The 17,476-nt window shown below is 41.5% G+C and overlaps 1 protein-coding gene across 1 annotated transcript in view; it reads left to right on the top strand.

Annotated features, from left to right (window-relative positions):
* Window positions 1-915: 915 nt before the first annotated feature.
* LOC129695812 (tumor necrosis factor alpha-induced protein 8) overlaps window positions 916-17,476 on the top strand; it is a 90,432-nt gene continuing 73,871 nt past the window's right edge. The window contains exon 1 of the mRNA XM_055633149.1: window positions 916-1,076. The gene's annotated coding sequence lies outside the window, so the exon portion shown is untranslated. The remainder of the gene's footprint in view (window positions 1,077-17,476) is intronic.

Here is a 17,476-nt window from a genome sequence, read left to right as displayed (position 1 = left end):
TTTGACACATGCGCTACTGATTCTCACATCAGTCTATATTTATTCACCTGGGTGCTGCTAGTGTCTAGGGAATTCTTTCAAGCTGATGGTCACAGTGAGCACCGTTGGCCCTAATGTTAAACAATAGACAATAGGTGCAGGAGTGGCCATTCGGCCCTTCGAGCCAGCACCGCCATTCAACGTGATCGTGGCTGATCATCCCCAATCAGTACCCCGTTCCTGCCTTCTCCCCATATCCCCGACTCCACTATTTTTAAGAGCCTTATCAAGCTCTCGCTTGAAAAAAAAACTCAGCTCTAATTAATGAAAGGTCTCGACCCGAAACGTCATCTATTCCTTTTCTTCAGAGATGCTGCCTGACCCGCTGAGTTACTCCAGCATTTCGTGCCTAACTTCGATATAAACCAGCATCTGCCGTTCCTTCTTACACAAAAAAAAACAGTTGTTCACGATCTGAAATAATCACATAAATGCTGAAAATATTCAGCAGACTTGACAGCGTTTGCAAATGGAGACATGGGCAGATTCTGTTGAAAGATCCAGAGTCTGCATCATTAACTGTGTTTCTTCCCCCACAGCTGTTGCCAACCCTGTTGAATATTTCAGTATCCTGCTTCTATTCTGAAAATAGTACTTATTCAACCTGAATAGTTCCGTGCAAAACTCTTCCAATAGCTTCTATGATTTGGCACTTGTGAGGCATCAATTCAGCAATGCAGCACAAGGGATAGTTTAAAGTTTTCACGGATGAATGAAGTTTAGTGAGATGTCTGAAATATTAACCAGACCTGCCCAACTCCGTCTCCATATTGGACAGAGGAAGCGCCGCCTCGGCAACATCATTGGATCATTGCTGTTTCAAGTTCGCCTCTGCCGGCATGCGAGTGGTCGGTTTGGTTGTCACTCACCTCTCGCTGCTTAATTTCCGCTGTCAAAACTTTCGAATATCAAGTGGCGTGCTGGGGGGGGGTTCTGTTTTTTTTTTAAAGAAAAGTTATTTATTTTTCTGCCGTGCTGTAAATGGCCGTGGACACTGGGGCGCTTCTTGTCGGAGCTGCAGTCGCGGGCCGTGCCAGGTAAGTTGGCCAGTGCGAGTCCCACACTCAGTCGGGTTGAAATTGGCCCGGGTCCGGCGGCTGGGAGTTGCGGGCTGTCTGCCGCCCGGCGCTAACACCACCTACACTGCAGCCGCCCGGCGCTAACACCACTTACACTGCAGCCGCCCGGCGAACTTCACAGTTATTGCACTTGAACTGGCTGCAATACTTCTGTCCAGCAGTGCATGTGATGCAGATTAGCAAGCCAGTTTCTGGGAGAACACTGTCTACACACACACACACATATATATATATACACACATATATATACACACACACATATATACATATATATATATATATACACACACACACATATATATATATATATATACACACACATACACACACATATATACACACACACACTATATATATATATATATATATATACACACACACACACGTGGACTGTGCATTTCTTTAAAATGCAGCCAGGCAGGAGTGTGCCGTTTTATTCGTGTTGCTGGAACGGCTGCTGTCTGGAGAGCTTGCATTCTGGGGTCTCTGGCACTCCAATGGGCCTCGGGGAACGGGGGCCGGCGCTAGGGGGGTCGACCTTGTAACTGAAGTAAGAAGTGTAATGGTAGAACGATTCAATTTCAGCCCCGCTGCGTTCACCATCCGCAGTTGAACGACTCTCCCTCCCTCTCCCCAATAAAAGACAGTGACAACGTTTCAGGGAGGGATCCGCTGCCAAAACTGGTCTGGCAAACCTGAAATGTTTCTCTTTTAAAGCAGAAACCTGCAGTGTTTACATTGGCCACCGCAGTGAAACCACTCGTCGAAATGAAATTTACTGTGACTGGATATTTCACGAGTTACAACGTCCTTAACTTTTAAAAGACGCTCACACCTATTCGATAAGGACATTGGTCTTCGATTCACCGATTTCGCAAATCCAGCGGAGGAATAGTGAATGAGCCGCCGTTTTTGATTCATGGTCAGAGAACCTTAAAGAATAAATCTCATGGTCTTGTGATCTTACATGGGAATGTCGCCGGGAATTAGATGCAATTTTAACCCAGTTAATGGATCATGACAGTATCGTGACAGTAAATAATTTAACTTTGGAAAACATATCCCGAGATAACAATAACCTGTCTTTTGTTCGTGTTTCACAGTAATAGACATAGTCATAGAGTTGTACAGCACGGAAAAGGGCCATTCGGTCCATCTTGTGCATGCCGGGTTCGCCCATTTACCTACATTTGACCAATCTCGCCTTGAATCTTTCCCAAAAAGGCCATCAAATAACATTTATCACGGGTATACACAAAAAGCTGGAGTAAATCAGCGGGACAGGCAGCACCTCTGGAGAGAAGGAGGTGATGTTTTGGGTCGAAACGTCACCCATTGCTTCTCCAGAGATGCTGCCTGTCCTGCTGAGTTACTCCAGCTTTTTGTGTCTATCTGCGGTTTAAACCAGCATCCGCAGTTCCTTCCTAACATTTATCACGGAGCCGAGCGACGAAAGAAGTTCTAAGACTAAGAAGTTATTAGCCCTCTCCCGCAGAGGAAGGAACCGGGGTCTGATGAAGTTTAGAGAGGGGATATCAGAGCGTGAGGCCGAAGCTTTTGACTGCACTGTGATCAACAATCGCTGAAAACCAACAACTGTTAACATCGCTTCAGGCTAGAACATGAATACAGAAGGTTGTAGGGCTTGAGTATCCTACAACCCTACGGTATGAACATTGAATTATCCAATTTTAGGTAACTGTCAACCTTCTCTCTTTCCCCAGTGCCCCACCTGGACTGGAACTGTTTCTCCTCTTCCACCGATATTCCTCCCTTCAGCTTCGCAATTGTCTGTACACTGTGGATGGCTGGATTGTAATCACGTATTGTCTTCTCACTGACTGCCAAGCACAATATAAAAAGCTTTTACCTGTACCTCCAAGCATCTGTCCATCACTCCCCCCAACCCCCCTCACCTACATCCACCTATTACTTTCCAGCCTTTGTCCTGCACCTCCTCTCTTTTATTTTTGTCCCCTGCTGCACCACACAATCAGTTTGAAGAGGGGTCCCCAACCTGAAATATTACCTATCCATGTTCTCCAGAGACGCTGCCTGAATTGCTGTTACTCCAGCAGTTTTTGTCCTTTGGAAACCAACAACTGCAGCTCCTTGTTTTTACGATGACTAATGGATAGCCTCTTCCTTCTATTTCAAGAGTCAAGAGTATTTAATTGCAACATGTACCAACAATGAAACAATGAAATGTCTGTCTCCATAGTGTCCTGCAATTATGTTCTCCTTCCCCCTACACCCAGATGGAAATCCAACCGATTTCTCATCGTCCTCACCTCACCCCACCAGCCACTGAATCCAACAGATTATTCTCCGACATTCCGCCACTCTCATCATGACACCACTTTCCACTTTTCAGTCACAGCTGTCACACCCCTTTCCACAGTGACCACTCTCCCCACAATTCTGTGGTTCACTTATTCCTTCCCACCCAACCTGTCTCCATCACAGGCACGTTCTTTCCCCTGCAAATGCGGAAGATGTAATAAACTGTCCCTACTCCTCCTCATTCACTTCCATCCAGGGATCCCAGCAGCTGTTCCAGGTCAGACAGAGGTCGAAGTGCACCTTTCCCAACCTTGCATGTTGCGTTCGGTGCAGCCAACGTAGCATCCTTTACGTTGGTGATTCCAACCCTAGACTAGGTGACTGTTTTGCCGAGCACTTGCACTTGTCTGCCCGCCAATGTTTGCTGGAAAATTATGATAACTAATCATTTTAAGTCCCCTTCTCATATCATGCCAACCTTTCTATCATCCATTGCCAGAGTGCGACCACACAGAAACTGGAAGAAGAGCACCTCGCGTTTAGCTTGGGTAGGCTACAACCCAAGAGTATCATTTGAAAAATAGAATTATGTAGTTTTCAGTGTTTGGCTGCCTTAGGAATTTCAAGAAATTCTAAGTTAATGATGCTGGAAGATCATTTTCCTTTAGATTTCATTACCCATACTCTTCCATGTGTTTCACTGGAAAATCCCATTTGAGAAACAAGTCGGACTAATTTGAGGCTCTCAAGTCAAACAAGCTCACATTTCAGGAGGTGACTACAACACAGCATCAGCACAATATATATTACAGTTGCACCACAACTAAAATAGTTCCTGGTTTGAAAAACAGATTTTAGAGCTTTGTTGTGTAGTGAATGAAAATATTGGAAGAGAACCTACATTTACATTCTACATCTGGTTGAAAAGAAATGATAACAAAAATTCTAGATGAGTGAATTCTTGATTTTCAAGTGATATATTCCCCCCACCCCACCCCCATTTCTTCCTTCCATCCCCCACCATAGTGCACACATATTTATTTTCCACCACCTTTGTTACTCAGTTCCTTTGTCCTGCTCCATGTGCTCATCTTCCAAGCACGACTCCCATTTCTCCTTTTATCCCTTCTCTTTCCCCTCCTGCCTGTCCCCTTCCAACCTTATCCCTCTCTCCAGTTATATATTTCACTCCTCCTCTCCCCCCCCGACAGCCTTTTGACTCATTTTCACCTCAAGCCTTTGTCACTTGCTCCACCCAACTGCCAGTCATGCCCACCCCTCACCTGTATCCACTTGCCAGCTTTGCCGATTCTCTTTCCTAGCTTTCTTCCCCCATTTTGAAGGACCCTGACCCATTCCCTCCACAGATCTGTGCATTCCCTCCACAGATCTGTGCATTCCCTCCACAGATGCTGCCTGACCCGCTGAGTTCCGTCAGCAGTTTGTCTCTTGCTTAAGGTTCCAGCATCTGCAGTCTCTCTCCTGCTTCGATTTCTTACGTTTTTGTGTGTTCTCTTGTTCTGATATTCTTATGAAGGGCAGACCTTCAGCGGTACTGTTGTTGCGGCAAGGAGTGAAGCCGGTGTGGGGGTTCTCTGGAAATGATAAGTTCACTAAGAGTGGAACAGAGGTTAGCAGAAGTTAATTAAGGAAATAGTTGGTTACTGTAACATGTCTGAAAATCCAACATTGAAAGGGATTGATTGCATATTTCTTGCAGCTATTAAGACAGCTATGTTTGGCATTAAACTAAAGCTGAATGAAAAAATAAAGGGATATTGTGTAGGATAGAACTGCAGGTGCTGATTTACACCGAAGATAGACACAAAATGTTGGAGCAACTAATGGGTCAGCTAGCATCTCTGGAGAAAAGTAGGTGACGTTTTGGGTCGAAATCCTTCTTCAAACTGAGTCAGGGAGAGGGAAACTAAGGAATATTACCAGTCTTAAAGTTTGTTGTATCCTTGGGTGCTTGCAGTAGCTTTTTCACTATTTGATTAATGAAAATATGCTGTAAATAACTAAGTATGCTCTGATACATTTATGCTTTGTGTTACATTTCAATGTGTTAATCTCAAGCATACTTGAAGAAAATTATATTGCATTAATTATATTAGACAGTATGAACTCTGGTGAATTTGTATGTTTTCAGTGAGCAGATGAATAAAATATTGTGGATCAAATGCTACCTCTTAGCAACAGAGTTGGTATTTAAGAAGTGTATAAGCAAGACACTGAACAATATCGCTGCCTAGACTTCCTGGTTTAGTATTTTACGTAACTGCAACATACATAATTTCTAACTTGCACATTGCATCACGTTGGTGCGATGCGTTGCTAATTTACACATTTTAGATTTTATTTTTTGAAGAGGCAGTAACTGGAAACAACAAATGACTGATTTTATCAGCAGAATAGACCAGTGTGCCTAATTATACATGAGCGGTTTTCTCCAGAAGATAATATTTGTTGAGTAAAGAAATCTCAATTTTAAGTACTGCAATTACATTTCTTGGAGGAATGTGCAAAGTTTTGTGTTTTAATGTATAACATTTTGAATTCTGCTTTGATTGAATAGATGTTGCGCTTGTCTTAAACCTAGATGTTGACTTGTGCTTTTAACATGCAATAGATAACGTAACATAATTTAATTGGACGTAGCTTCCATTAATAAAGCATTGTTGAGACTGGAGAATTGAATGATGGAGATACTGACCTATAATTTTTGAGATTACTTCTGCCTTTTCAAACTGCTTGCTCGGTTTATGAGAGAGAGCAAAGACCAAAATCAGAACAAAGATGAAAAGGAATATCTTCTCTTGGGGTGTAATATTTCTTAATTCAGTACTCCAGAGAGCTGCCCAAGGCTGAATCATTGAACATGTTCAATATAGGCAAGGATTTTTGACATGAGATTTGGGAGCAGACTTGAAAGTGGAGTTGAGGGCAAAGTCAGATTAGCCATGGATAATCTTAATTGAATTAAATTGAATACATTTTATTAGCCAAGTATGTATACATACAAGGAATTTGCCTTGGTTGTTTTGCTCGCATGTAACAACACGATATACAGTAAACAATTAAGAATTATTATAATTTAAACATGTGAAGAATTAAATAAAGTACCAGAGCAAAAGGAGGCTACAGACTTTTGGTTATTGAGTTGAGCTACTGCTCGTGGAAAAAAGCTGTTTTTATGTCTGGCTGTGGTGGCTTTGACAGTCCGGAGTTGCCTTCTGGAGGGAAGTGCTTCAAAGAGTGTCTTAATATAGGATCTTCTCCTGCTCTTATTTCTTATGGCCTTTTGTACACTGACTGTTTCAACCTGCATACTTTGTCTGAGTCAGTCCGAAGAAAGGTCCTGATTCAAAATATCGCCTATCAATGTTCAGTAAAGATACTGCCTGACCCATTGAATTACTCCAGACTACTTTGTAAACCAGCATGTATCGTTTCTTGTGCGTACCACAGCTGATGTTGAGCATGCAAAATGTTGAATCTTATTTCAGCCAGTGCTGAAGTTCAAATCTCAGATTCCACCCATTATATAATGTTTGATTACTCCATCCTGTACAATGCTGCCCACTTTTACTCTCTCCATTCTCTCCAGAAATCCTGCGGTGCTTTCACACTTACCAGGATTTTGCCGACCTTAGTCTTGGTCCTCTTCATTTCTTCTCCCTGACGGTCTCTTTTTATTTCCATAATTTGAAACACAGTTTTGCATCTTCAGACTCTCATCAAGAAACCCACTGGCCCCATTTCAGGTGACCTTCAATGGTTCCTTGGTGCTTAAGACATTGTCACTGTCACCGAGTCATACAGCACAGAAGCGGGCCCTTTCGCCCACTGCATCATGCTGACCAATTTGCCATCTGCACTAAAGAGAAACAACAGAAAATGCTGGAGTAGCTCAGCGGGCCAGACAGTATTTCTGGAGAAAAGGAAAGGTGACGTTTCTGGTCGGAACCCGTCTTCAGACTGGGCCATCTACACTAATCCTATTTGCCCGTTTTAGAAATGTATCCTTCTGAGCCTTACCTGAGTAAGTATCTGTCTATGTGCTTCTTAAACATTGTGATTTTGATCCCCTTTGGCACTGCATTCCAGGTATCAACTAATGTGGTGTTGGTGGGGTAGTGGAGGGGTTATACATTTCTTGTCTTATACCCTAGTGAGTGTGGCAGCATTGGAAGATTGCAGGAGTGGAATCGATGGAAGTAAATGTGGAAGGCCTTGCACAGGTAGAAATAAGCAAACAGTAAGGGATGGAATTCTAATATAGAGAATATTTTACACCTTGGCAAGTGAATGTATGAACAATTATTGTTGACTTTATTTACATTTGCTCTTTGTACCAGATGTTCAGCAAATTTCAGGAGGAATCAAATATGTATTTGTTGATTGCAGCAAACTTATAACAATTGCAACTGAAAATTTCAGAACAATGTGGCTTGATTTAATTCTCTGTTCCAGTTTGGACTATTCAGAGGAACATTACTGAGTCACTTTGTTTTTAATCACTTTGTTTTGCTTGTCATAAGAGTGATAAATCCCAGTCCTAAATTTTATAGGATAAAAAAATCTTACTTTTATACACAGTGCACATGCAGAATTTTAAGAAACTGTGTCTGATAAATCTGAAGAAGGGTGTCAACCCAAAACAAGAGTTTGAAGAAGGGTCTTGACCTGAAATGTCACCCATTCCTTCTCTCCTGAGATGATGTCTGTCCCGCTAAGTTACCTCAGCATTTTGTGTCCACTGATAAATATCCCTGGCCTGATCAGATATATCTGAGGATACTGTGGAAAGCTAGAGAAGAAATTGCAGGCGGAGGATATGAATCATCATTAGACATGGGTGAGGCGCTGAAAGACTGGAGTGTAGCAAATGTTATGCTTCTATTTAAGAAGGGCTGCAAGGAAAAGCATGAGAGGTTTAGACCAATGAGGCAAACATCTGTGGTAGGCAAGTGTCTGTAGAGGATTCTGAATGGGTAAGACATAAACATTTAGACAGACAGCAACTGATTAGGGATTTGTGCATTGGAGACGATCTCTTATGAACTAGATTTAGTCTTTGGAAGAAGTAACCAAAAAGGTTGACAAGAACAATGCCAGAGACATTCTCTTTATGGACCTCAGCACATAATTTTACATTTTCACAGTTTAGTTTATTGTAACGTGTACCAAGGTATAGTGAAATTTTTTTTTTTGCATGCTAACTAGTCAGCAGAAAGACCATACATGATTACAATCGACCCATTTACAGTGTATAGATACATAACCGTATACCAATAACAATATAGTGGAAACAGGCCATTTTTTAGTCCGTGCCGAACACATAATCTCCCCTAGTCCCATGTACCTGCGCTCAGACCATAACCCTCCATTCCCTTCCCATCCATATAACCATCCAATTTATTTTTAAATAATAAAAACTAACCCGCCTCCACCACCTTCACTGGAAGCTCATTCCACACAGCCACCACTCTCTGAGTAAAGAAGTTCCCCCTCATGTTACCCCTAAACTTCAGTCCCTTAATTCTCATGTCATGTCCCCATGATGAGGGAATAACGTTTAATGCAAGGTAAAGCCAGCAAAGTCCTATCAAGGATTGTCCAAGGGTCACCAAAGAGGTGGATCGTAGTTCAGCACTAATCACTGGTTGTGGTGGGGGGTGATTCTGTTGCCTGATAACTGTGATAAGATTCTGCAAGGTTAGCTGCTCTGGAAGGTATGGGATTCAGAGAGTTAACCCATGAGATAGGGAATTTTCTGCATTTAAACTATTGAACAGTCCACCCATGAACTAGGGTATAGCCCCGATCTTCCAACCTACCTTATTGTGGAACTTGGACTTTTTCACTGTAAATGTAACGCTAGAATGCCGTTAGACTATATTCGTCACTCAGGTTATTTTGTCTTTGCACTATATTTGTGTAGGGCTTGATTGTACTCATGTTTAGTGGCTGGATAGCACACAAAGCTTTTCACTGTACCTCAGTACCCATAACAACATACTGTACATCAATACCTATATCAGGAGTGAAATTGAGCTTTTAGGGTTGAAAGGGAGCATTGCAGCTTGGGACATGCGAATGTAACAATATACTAACATGATTGTGATCTAGGACATTAAGCCCTTAATTCTGTTTTTCTCTTCATTGGCTTATTTTTAACGTTGGGCCAATTTATCTCTTGGTGACCACAAAGTAGCAATGTTACAAAATTTTGAGGTTTTAAAAATCAAGTCTGCAATTTATCCCATCAGATAAAGCATAAAAAGAAGTTTAATTTGACACCTAATTCACTTTCATATCTCAAGTATTTAAAAAGTTATGGCCATTTTCATACTCGGAAATTAGCATCTCGTTCCCTATTGATTTTCTATGGACATAACAAAAAAGCTGTGATCGTGGACAGTCAAAAGCCCATAACTTTCTTAAAAATTAAGAGAACTGAATGAAATTTTCAGTTATCATAGATTGAAGCATTCTGAAACAAATATAAATCAATCTTACTTGGATGACCTGAAATTAAAGTATATAATTAGTTAGTTACCCAATTGGAGCTAATTTCAAACTTCAATTACTAGATCTAAACATCTATCTATTTCTTAATAAATGATTAACATTTTTAAATAGCCTAAGTGTCCAAATAATATTCACAAATAATTCACAATAAAACGTGGTTTTTAAATCTCATTTACATTAATTTATAGGCCAAATGGAAGGAATTTAGTGTTCAATTGCTGTAAATTAAAGTCAATTTAAATCGGCTTTCTAGTGGGATCCTGTGAACGCGCTGGTTTAGAACGTTCACATTGCGGTAGATTTGTGCCCTCAAATGCCCAGAAAACTGTGGGATATAATGGGGCCAAAATGAGCTACTCGCAACATAAAACTTTGTACAAAGGGATCTTAAGAAGCCGTTTTTAATGTAAAAATAAACAACCTACCTTCTGTTGTCCCCTGTATGAGACCCTGCCGGTTGCCGGTGGTCGCGGGTTTAGAGGTTCATTTTTAAACTACTACAACAATTATATAAAGCCTTTAAAACTAATAATAGCTAAAGCGACGGAATATTCCAGCGATTTTCGATTAATAATTAACTAGGCTGAACATCCTCGATTGGAACAGCCTAGTGAAAATCGCGTTTTAAATCCGCCCCCTCTAAACGGTGCCAAAATCGCGCACACCCGCAGCGACAGATTTTCAGCGACGCTTCAGGTAGGCTTTGCAACATACCTACACAAAGTCATCAATCTCACTTTTGAAAATAATGACCAATCACCAATTGTCCTCTGATGTAATGAATTTCAAAGATGAACTGTTCTTTGCTTTTAGAAATGGCTACGCACCTCATTCCTGCTGTAAACCCTTAACTCTGAGACTCTGCCATCTGTTTTATGTGGAAAAAGCCTCTCAACATCTGGTCTGCTAATCTCATATAGATCATATCTCATTATTCTAACCACCAGTTTTTCATTCCCATGGGATGAACCTTTATCCTCAATATTAATCCAGCTAATGCTTGTGGCTCCGCCTCCAAAGATAAGTACACACAGTTTACTGCCATTGAGGTGGTGATTACAGTTGCAAACAAATCTTCTTATCTACATACACTAATCCAATATGTGTTATACACTTGTGATTCCATTTTCTGAAAACGTATTTGTCCCTGCAAGTCTGTTGCAAACCATTATTCCAGTATTCCTCAACTCATTATTTTTGAAATGTCAAATTGATAATCCATGCAATATAAATGGAATACAATTTTCAAATGCAAATGGACAAATTTTGCATGAAAAATATTTTGAAGGACACCTAGACAATGCATGCATTTGCTGAAATAAGAAGCATATTGTTCACAAAGGTATTTGATTCTATTATCTTCTTTATGGGCAACACAGTGGTGCAGCAGTAGAGTTGCTGCCCTAACGCTCCGAGTTCAATCCTGACTATGGGTGCTGTCTATACAAAGCTTGTACGTTCAGGTATGTAGGTAGGTTAATTAGCCTATATAATTTGTCCTTAATGTATAGGATACAACTAGATTATCGGTGATTGCTGGTCAGCATAGACTCAGTGGGCCGAAGGGCCTGTTTCGAAGTTGTATCTGTAAACAAAATTAAGCTGGAATAGGCCAGTTATCGTGTGTGGACAGATTGAGCAGACCAGACTTGTATCCACTAGACCTAAAGCCCTGTCCCAATGCACGAGTTCATTCAAGAGTTCTCCCGAGTTTGCCTTGATACAAACTCGGAGATTTACGGTAATGGCCGCTCGTCGGTACTCGGGGCTCTCGTGGACATTTTTCAACATGTTGAAAAATCTTCACGAGTCTTCCCGAGCTTACCGCGTTTCCCGAGTACCTGCCGTTAGCGTTACGAGCCGCTAAGAGACGTCCCCGAGCTCTGACATACCAGCTACGTACATTCTATGTGCTTCCACGAGTTTGATTTTTTTTTAAACTCGCGAGAGCTCTTGAATGAACTCGTACAGTAGGACAGGGCCATTAGCAAGAGTGAGAGGGATTTGATTGAAATATATGAGATCCTTTGGGATTTTGTTGGAGTGAAAGTGGAGACGATCAGGCACTGTTGAAAAACAAGTGGTCACCCAATTAAGACAGTGATGAGATAAGTGTGTTCTTTTCCCCACAGAGGGTTGTGAATCATTGGAACTCTTTTTCAAAGGGTGGAGGAAGCAGAGTGTCTGACAGAAGGAACTGCAGATGCTGGTTTAAACCAAAGATAGACACAAAAGGCTGGAGTACCCCTCAGTGGGGCAGGCAACATCTCTGGAGAGAAGGAAAGGGTGACATTTCGGGTCGAGACCCTTCTTCAGCTCTCCAGCTTTTTGTGTCCATCTTAGTAGTAGGAATTTTCCGGAGGTAGACAGAATTGCAGAGTTGGGCTGTGCAATCAGATCAGCCATATCATGTTAAATAGGGGAGCAGAGCTGAGGGGGCGAGCTGGCCACTTCATATCTTTGTAATGGTACAATGTTGAAATAAGGACATGACCAGTTCACATTCAACAGCTTTGAGTAAATGGGCAAAATGAATGTGATTTATCACAGTTGAGGGGCATGTTAATATTAAGCCATAAAAATGTTCAGTATTTAAACATTTTAAAAGTGTCTATGGAAAAAGCTTTTGGAAAAATGTATCGGGATGAATCTTTCCTTTGTCTAGATTCATCTTGCTCTCTCGTTGATCACACATACTTTCTTAATCACATGATTCCCGGGAAGATTAATAGTGATAGATGTCATTTGAATTTTGTATTTCAGATAGTCACAAGCATTGTTGGCGTATTGTATGAATGTTGCATGGAACAGCCCTATACCAGATCTTACGCCCATATATTGAATTTAACTCTTACTTGGTGAGTAAACTGAGCACCAAGTAGAGTATAGCATTAATGCCCAACTGTTTCACCTTCAAAAAAAGCATTGCAACAAAGGCCAAGACCTTGCATTAAAACAGGGCGTGTGGTTTCAGAAAGGATCTTACCCAATTTCACCTACCCGCAGACAGCCTTATGTGAGGTTTTTTTTCCCCTATGAAACAGAGTATAGTTTCATGTACCGAGGTACAGTGAAAAGCTTTTGTTGTGTGCTAGCCAGTGCACCAACCCTATGAGGCATCAGTGCTTAATGGCAAAGGTCCTGCAAGAATCAGCACACATTTTGGCTTCCAGGGCAGAGAAAGTTGATTAGTTTAGTTTGGAGATAAAGAGATAAAGTGTAGAAACAGGCCCTTCAGCCCACGCCGACCAACTATCCCAGCACATTAACACTGTCTCACCAGGGAGGATTTTTACATTTACCAAGCCAATTAACCTACATACCTGCACGACTATGGAGTGTGGGAGGAAACCGAAGATCTGAAAGAAAACACACAAGATGTCACGGGGAGAATGTACAAACTCTGTACAAACAGACAGCATCCGTGGTTGGGATTGAACCCAGGTCTCCGACACTGCATTTGTTGTAAGGCACCGCTGCGCCACCATGATCGCCCTGCAGTGGAGCGGGTAAGAGATAGAGATGAGGAGGGAGGCCCACTAAACAAAATTGTTCAGACCAACCAACAGGGCTTCCTTTTTGAAGAGTATGGCCAGTCGTAGCCAACTTCACCACTGCTCATGGTATTTGTTCATTCTGGATCGATTGGTTAGGGGCAGATAAGAACATGGTTTTCTTTTAGGTTTCATTTGAAAATGTCAGAATCGAGCAGCTGTGCAAGAAGGAAGAGCAACGGTTGCCAGCCAAACTTGAATGAATGAATAAGTGTATTGGCCAAGTATTCACATACAAGGAATTTGCCTTGGTGCTCCGCCCACAAGTCACAACATGACATACAGTGACAGTTAAGAATGATACATAAAACATTAGGCATTAATAATAAAACATTATTGATTAAACATGGATGGGAAAGGAATGGAGGTTTATGGTCTGAGTGCAGGTAGATGGGACTAGGGGAGAATACAGTCTGAAGAAGGGTTTCGGCCCGAAACGTTGCCTATTTCCTTCGCTCCATAGATGCTGCTGCACCCGCTGAGTTTCTCCAGCTTTTCTGTGTAACCTAGGGGAGAATACATGTTCGGCACGGACTTGTAGGGCCGAGATGGCCTGTTTCCGTGCTGTAATTGTTATATGGTTATATGTTATATGGTTATGTGAATTAAATAAAATACCAGAGCAAAAGGAGGCTACAGATTTTTGGTTATTGAGTAGAGCTACTACTCGTGGAAACAAACTGTTTTTATGTCTGGCTGTGGCAGCTTTGACAGTCTGGAGTCGCCTTCCAGAGGGAAGTGATTCAAAGAGTTTGTGTCCAGGGTGAGAGGGGTCAGAGATGAACTTACCCACTCACTTCCTGGCCCTTGCTGTGTATAGTTCATCATTGGAGGGAAGGTTGCAGCCAATAACCTTCTTAGTTGATCGGACAATTCACTGCAGCCTCCAGGTGTCGCGCTTGGTGGCTGAGCCAAACCAGACCATGATGGAGAAGGTGAGGACAGACTCTACGATGGCCGTGTAGAATTGGACCATCATTGCCTGTGGCAAATTGTGCTTCCTCAGCTGCCATAGGAAGTACATCCTCTGTTGTGCCTTTTTGACTGTGGAGTCGATGGTAGCCCCCCACTTAAGGTCCTTGGAGATGACGGTTCCCAGGAACTTAAAAGACTCCACAGATGTGACTGTGGTGTTGTTGATGGTGAGTGGGGTGAGGGAGGGGGAGCTCTCATAAAGTCTACTATCAGTTCCACTGTCTTAAGAGCACTGAGCTCCAGGTTGTTGCGATGGCACCAGGACGCCAGCTGTGTCACTTCTGTCTGTAGGCAGATTCCTTCCCATCCTGGATCAGTCCAATCAGGGTTGTGTCATCCACAAACCTGCCTGACCCTTTTCTTAGAACACATGCTGTACACCCTCATCCCATCCAGAATATATCTGTGACTGATAATTAAACATGAAACCCACTGGAGAAATCAATCTCCAGTCTTTTTAGGGGAAAACCAATTGAATCATAAATCCTTCCTGATTTTACACTTGAATAGTTTAACTTTAATTTTTAAGTTATGGATGACTATTTGAATCTTACTTTTGGTGGAAACAATATTTAAGTGCCCTCAAAATTCTTTGGATAGTCTGTAAGATTTGCAATAATAGAATTGAATTTGAATTTGCATTGCAAGAACCATTTTGAAAACAACATCCGTAAACTTTAGGTGTCATTACTGACCAAACTCACTGCTGTTGTAATGTGCTCTGGTTTCTCAGAAGGGTGCATTAGTGGAGGTTCAGCTTTTAACATTTCCTGTACTTTACTTCCTTTTTTCTATATATTGGAGGCATCAGTTATATCTTAAAACAACTTTTGAAACTAGATTTTAACAGAAATGCACTTCCTTTTTCCTGCCATTACCCCAGCATGTTCCCTTAGCTGCCCAACTAACTATGTAACATTTTGAAGTGCAAATTAAATAAGTTCTTTGGCCAAACTACATTGGAAATGGGACCAGTAATGCTAAGGAGAATGCTTAAATACAAATTTGAAAAAATCTGTGGCCAACAGTTTTTAATATTCTCTGGAGCGCATAGAAGGCATCATAATGGGGGACATGCAAATGATAGAGTTGTCTTTGAAAATGAATGAGAGGGATAGACACCAGAGGTGTCTTCTCTGATCTGTGGCAGCAAGCTTTTCCTTGGGGCTTTGAGAATAGGGGGTTTCAAGATTCACTTGGCCACCCAAAGAGGACATGACTTTGTTGCAGAATTAAGGGGATGACAGAAGTTTAGTTTTGGGTAATATGAGGGGGCTTCTACCTCTTTACGCAAAGAGATAAGTGGTGGCGTTCCTTGTGGAATGAGCCCCCAGTGGATGAGTGGTGGAGGCAGGTCTTTCATTCCATAGTATCATTTAAAAATAACGTATCAGTTGATAGGCAAAGTATGCAAACTGTATGAGAAGGGATCTTGCATGGCCTCTGTAGGAAGTTATGGACTCCTAAGAGAATGCAGGCAGGTGGGACTAAGGGAAATCAAGGTTTGTTTGGCGGCATGCAAGTTCACTTCAAGTAGGGCCGGTTTGGCTGATGTCTCTAACAGATGGCCTGTTTCCGTGCTGTAATGTATAAAAATGGCCCTTTAATAAAATTGGTTATATGTGAATTTATGGTTATATGGTTATTATGGAGGGGGCACTGTAGCCGGGCCCCTTTCTTTGCAATTGGCATCTGTATGATTAGCAGAGCTGCTGCAGAGGCTGCAAGTGTGAAACCACAGGGGCTGGTGCATTTGTACTTCATGCTATGCTTAACTGGCAGTCAGAAGGGAAATGGGCTGCTCTGAAATAGTTTTCTGAAACCTCACTTCAAACCAATCAAAGTTGTTTTGTAAGTAATTCTCAAATGTATCTAAAACAAAAATTGCGTTTCACTCATCTACCCATTTCTCCTAATCTTTTTTGTGCGTGTACTTATTTGACTGACATTTTAAAAATACGTGCTAAATTGTGCCTCTGTGGTCTGACTGCAGTTTTCTGTTCACTTCTGAGCCGTGGTATGTTCATTTTAGCTCAAAGGAATCCAGAATAAGTTTCTGCTTCTGTTATATGTTAGTTCATATGTTAAATTTGGGGTGGTAAAGGATTAATTAATAAGATTGAAATGCATATTTGAAGATATAATCTTCTGCTTGTAGATCTGAATTATATTGTCAGCTGCACCTTGTATTAAATTTAGGAAGAATTAAGTTATTTGCAGAATGCAAAGATGCATTTGCAAAACAACTTGTTAATGTTGTTGGCATCTGTATGCAACTTGGCAATGTTGGCAACTTGTTAATGTTGTTCATTTTTTAGGTAGAGCAAAGTACCTAGGTACAGTAATGCATATATATTATATATTAAAATCTTGGGGATTGAAACACCCAGTCCTACTAATCAAAAAAAAAACATGATCACATCAAATGAACTCTGAAATAACAGTAAAACATAAACCACTTTCGTCATCATAATTTGAATCTGCCCTATTTCTTTTCCCTTTCTTTTCAATCATACATTCATAAGGCATGGGAGCAGAATTAGGCCACTCGGCCTATCAAGTCCTCTCTGCCATTCTATGGGCTGATCTATTTTTCCTCCTCAATCCTATTCTCCTGCCTTCTCCCTGTAACCTTAATAATAGAGAATCTGTCAACCTCCGCTTTAAAAATACCCAAAGGCTTGGCCTCCACAGCTGTCCATTGCAATGAATTCCACGGATTCACCACCCTCTGGCTGAAGAAGTTCCTCACCATCTCCTTTCCAAAGGTATGTCCTTTTATTCGGAAGCTGTGCCCTCTGGTCCTAGACTCTTCCATTAGTGGAAACATCCTCTCCACATGCACTCCATCCAAGCCTTTCATTATTCGGTAACTTTCATCAGATGTGATGCCAGTGAATATTTGAATCTCACAATTAAAATTAAAAAAATTGACAAAATGCATGAGAAAAGGAAAGTTGCAATTCAGTTGTTGAATTTGGTCACCGTCAAAAAAGGGGGAAAAACTGG

This window comes from Leucoraja erinacea, chromosome 3, assembly GCF_028641065.1.
Source record: "Leucoraja erinacea ecotype New England chromosome 3, Leri_hhj_1, whole genome shotgun sequence".
Classification (NCBI taxonomy): domain Eukaryota; kingdom Metazoa; phylum Chordata; class Chondrichthyes; order Rajiformes; family Rajidae; genus Leucoraja; species Leucoraja erinaceus.
Note: the sequence above shows the minus strand (reverse complement) of the source record. Positions and strands in the feature narration are given on the sequence as shown.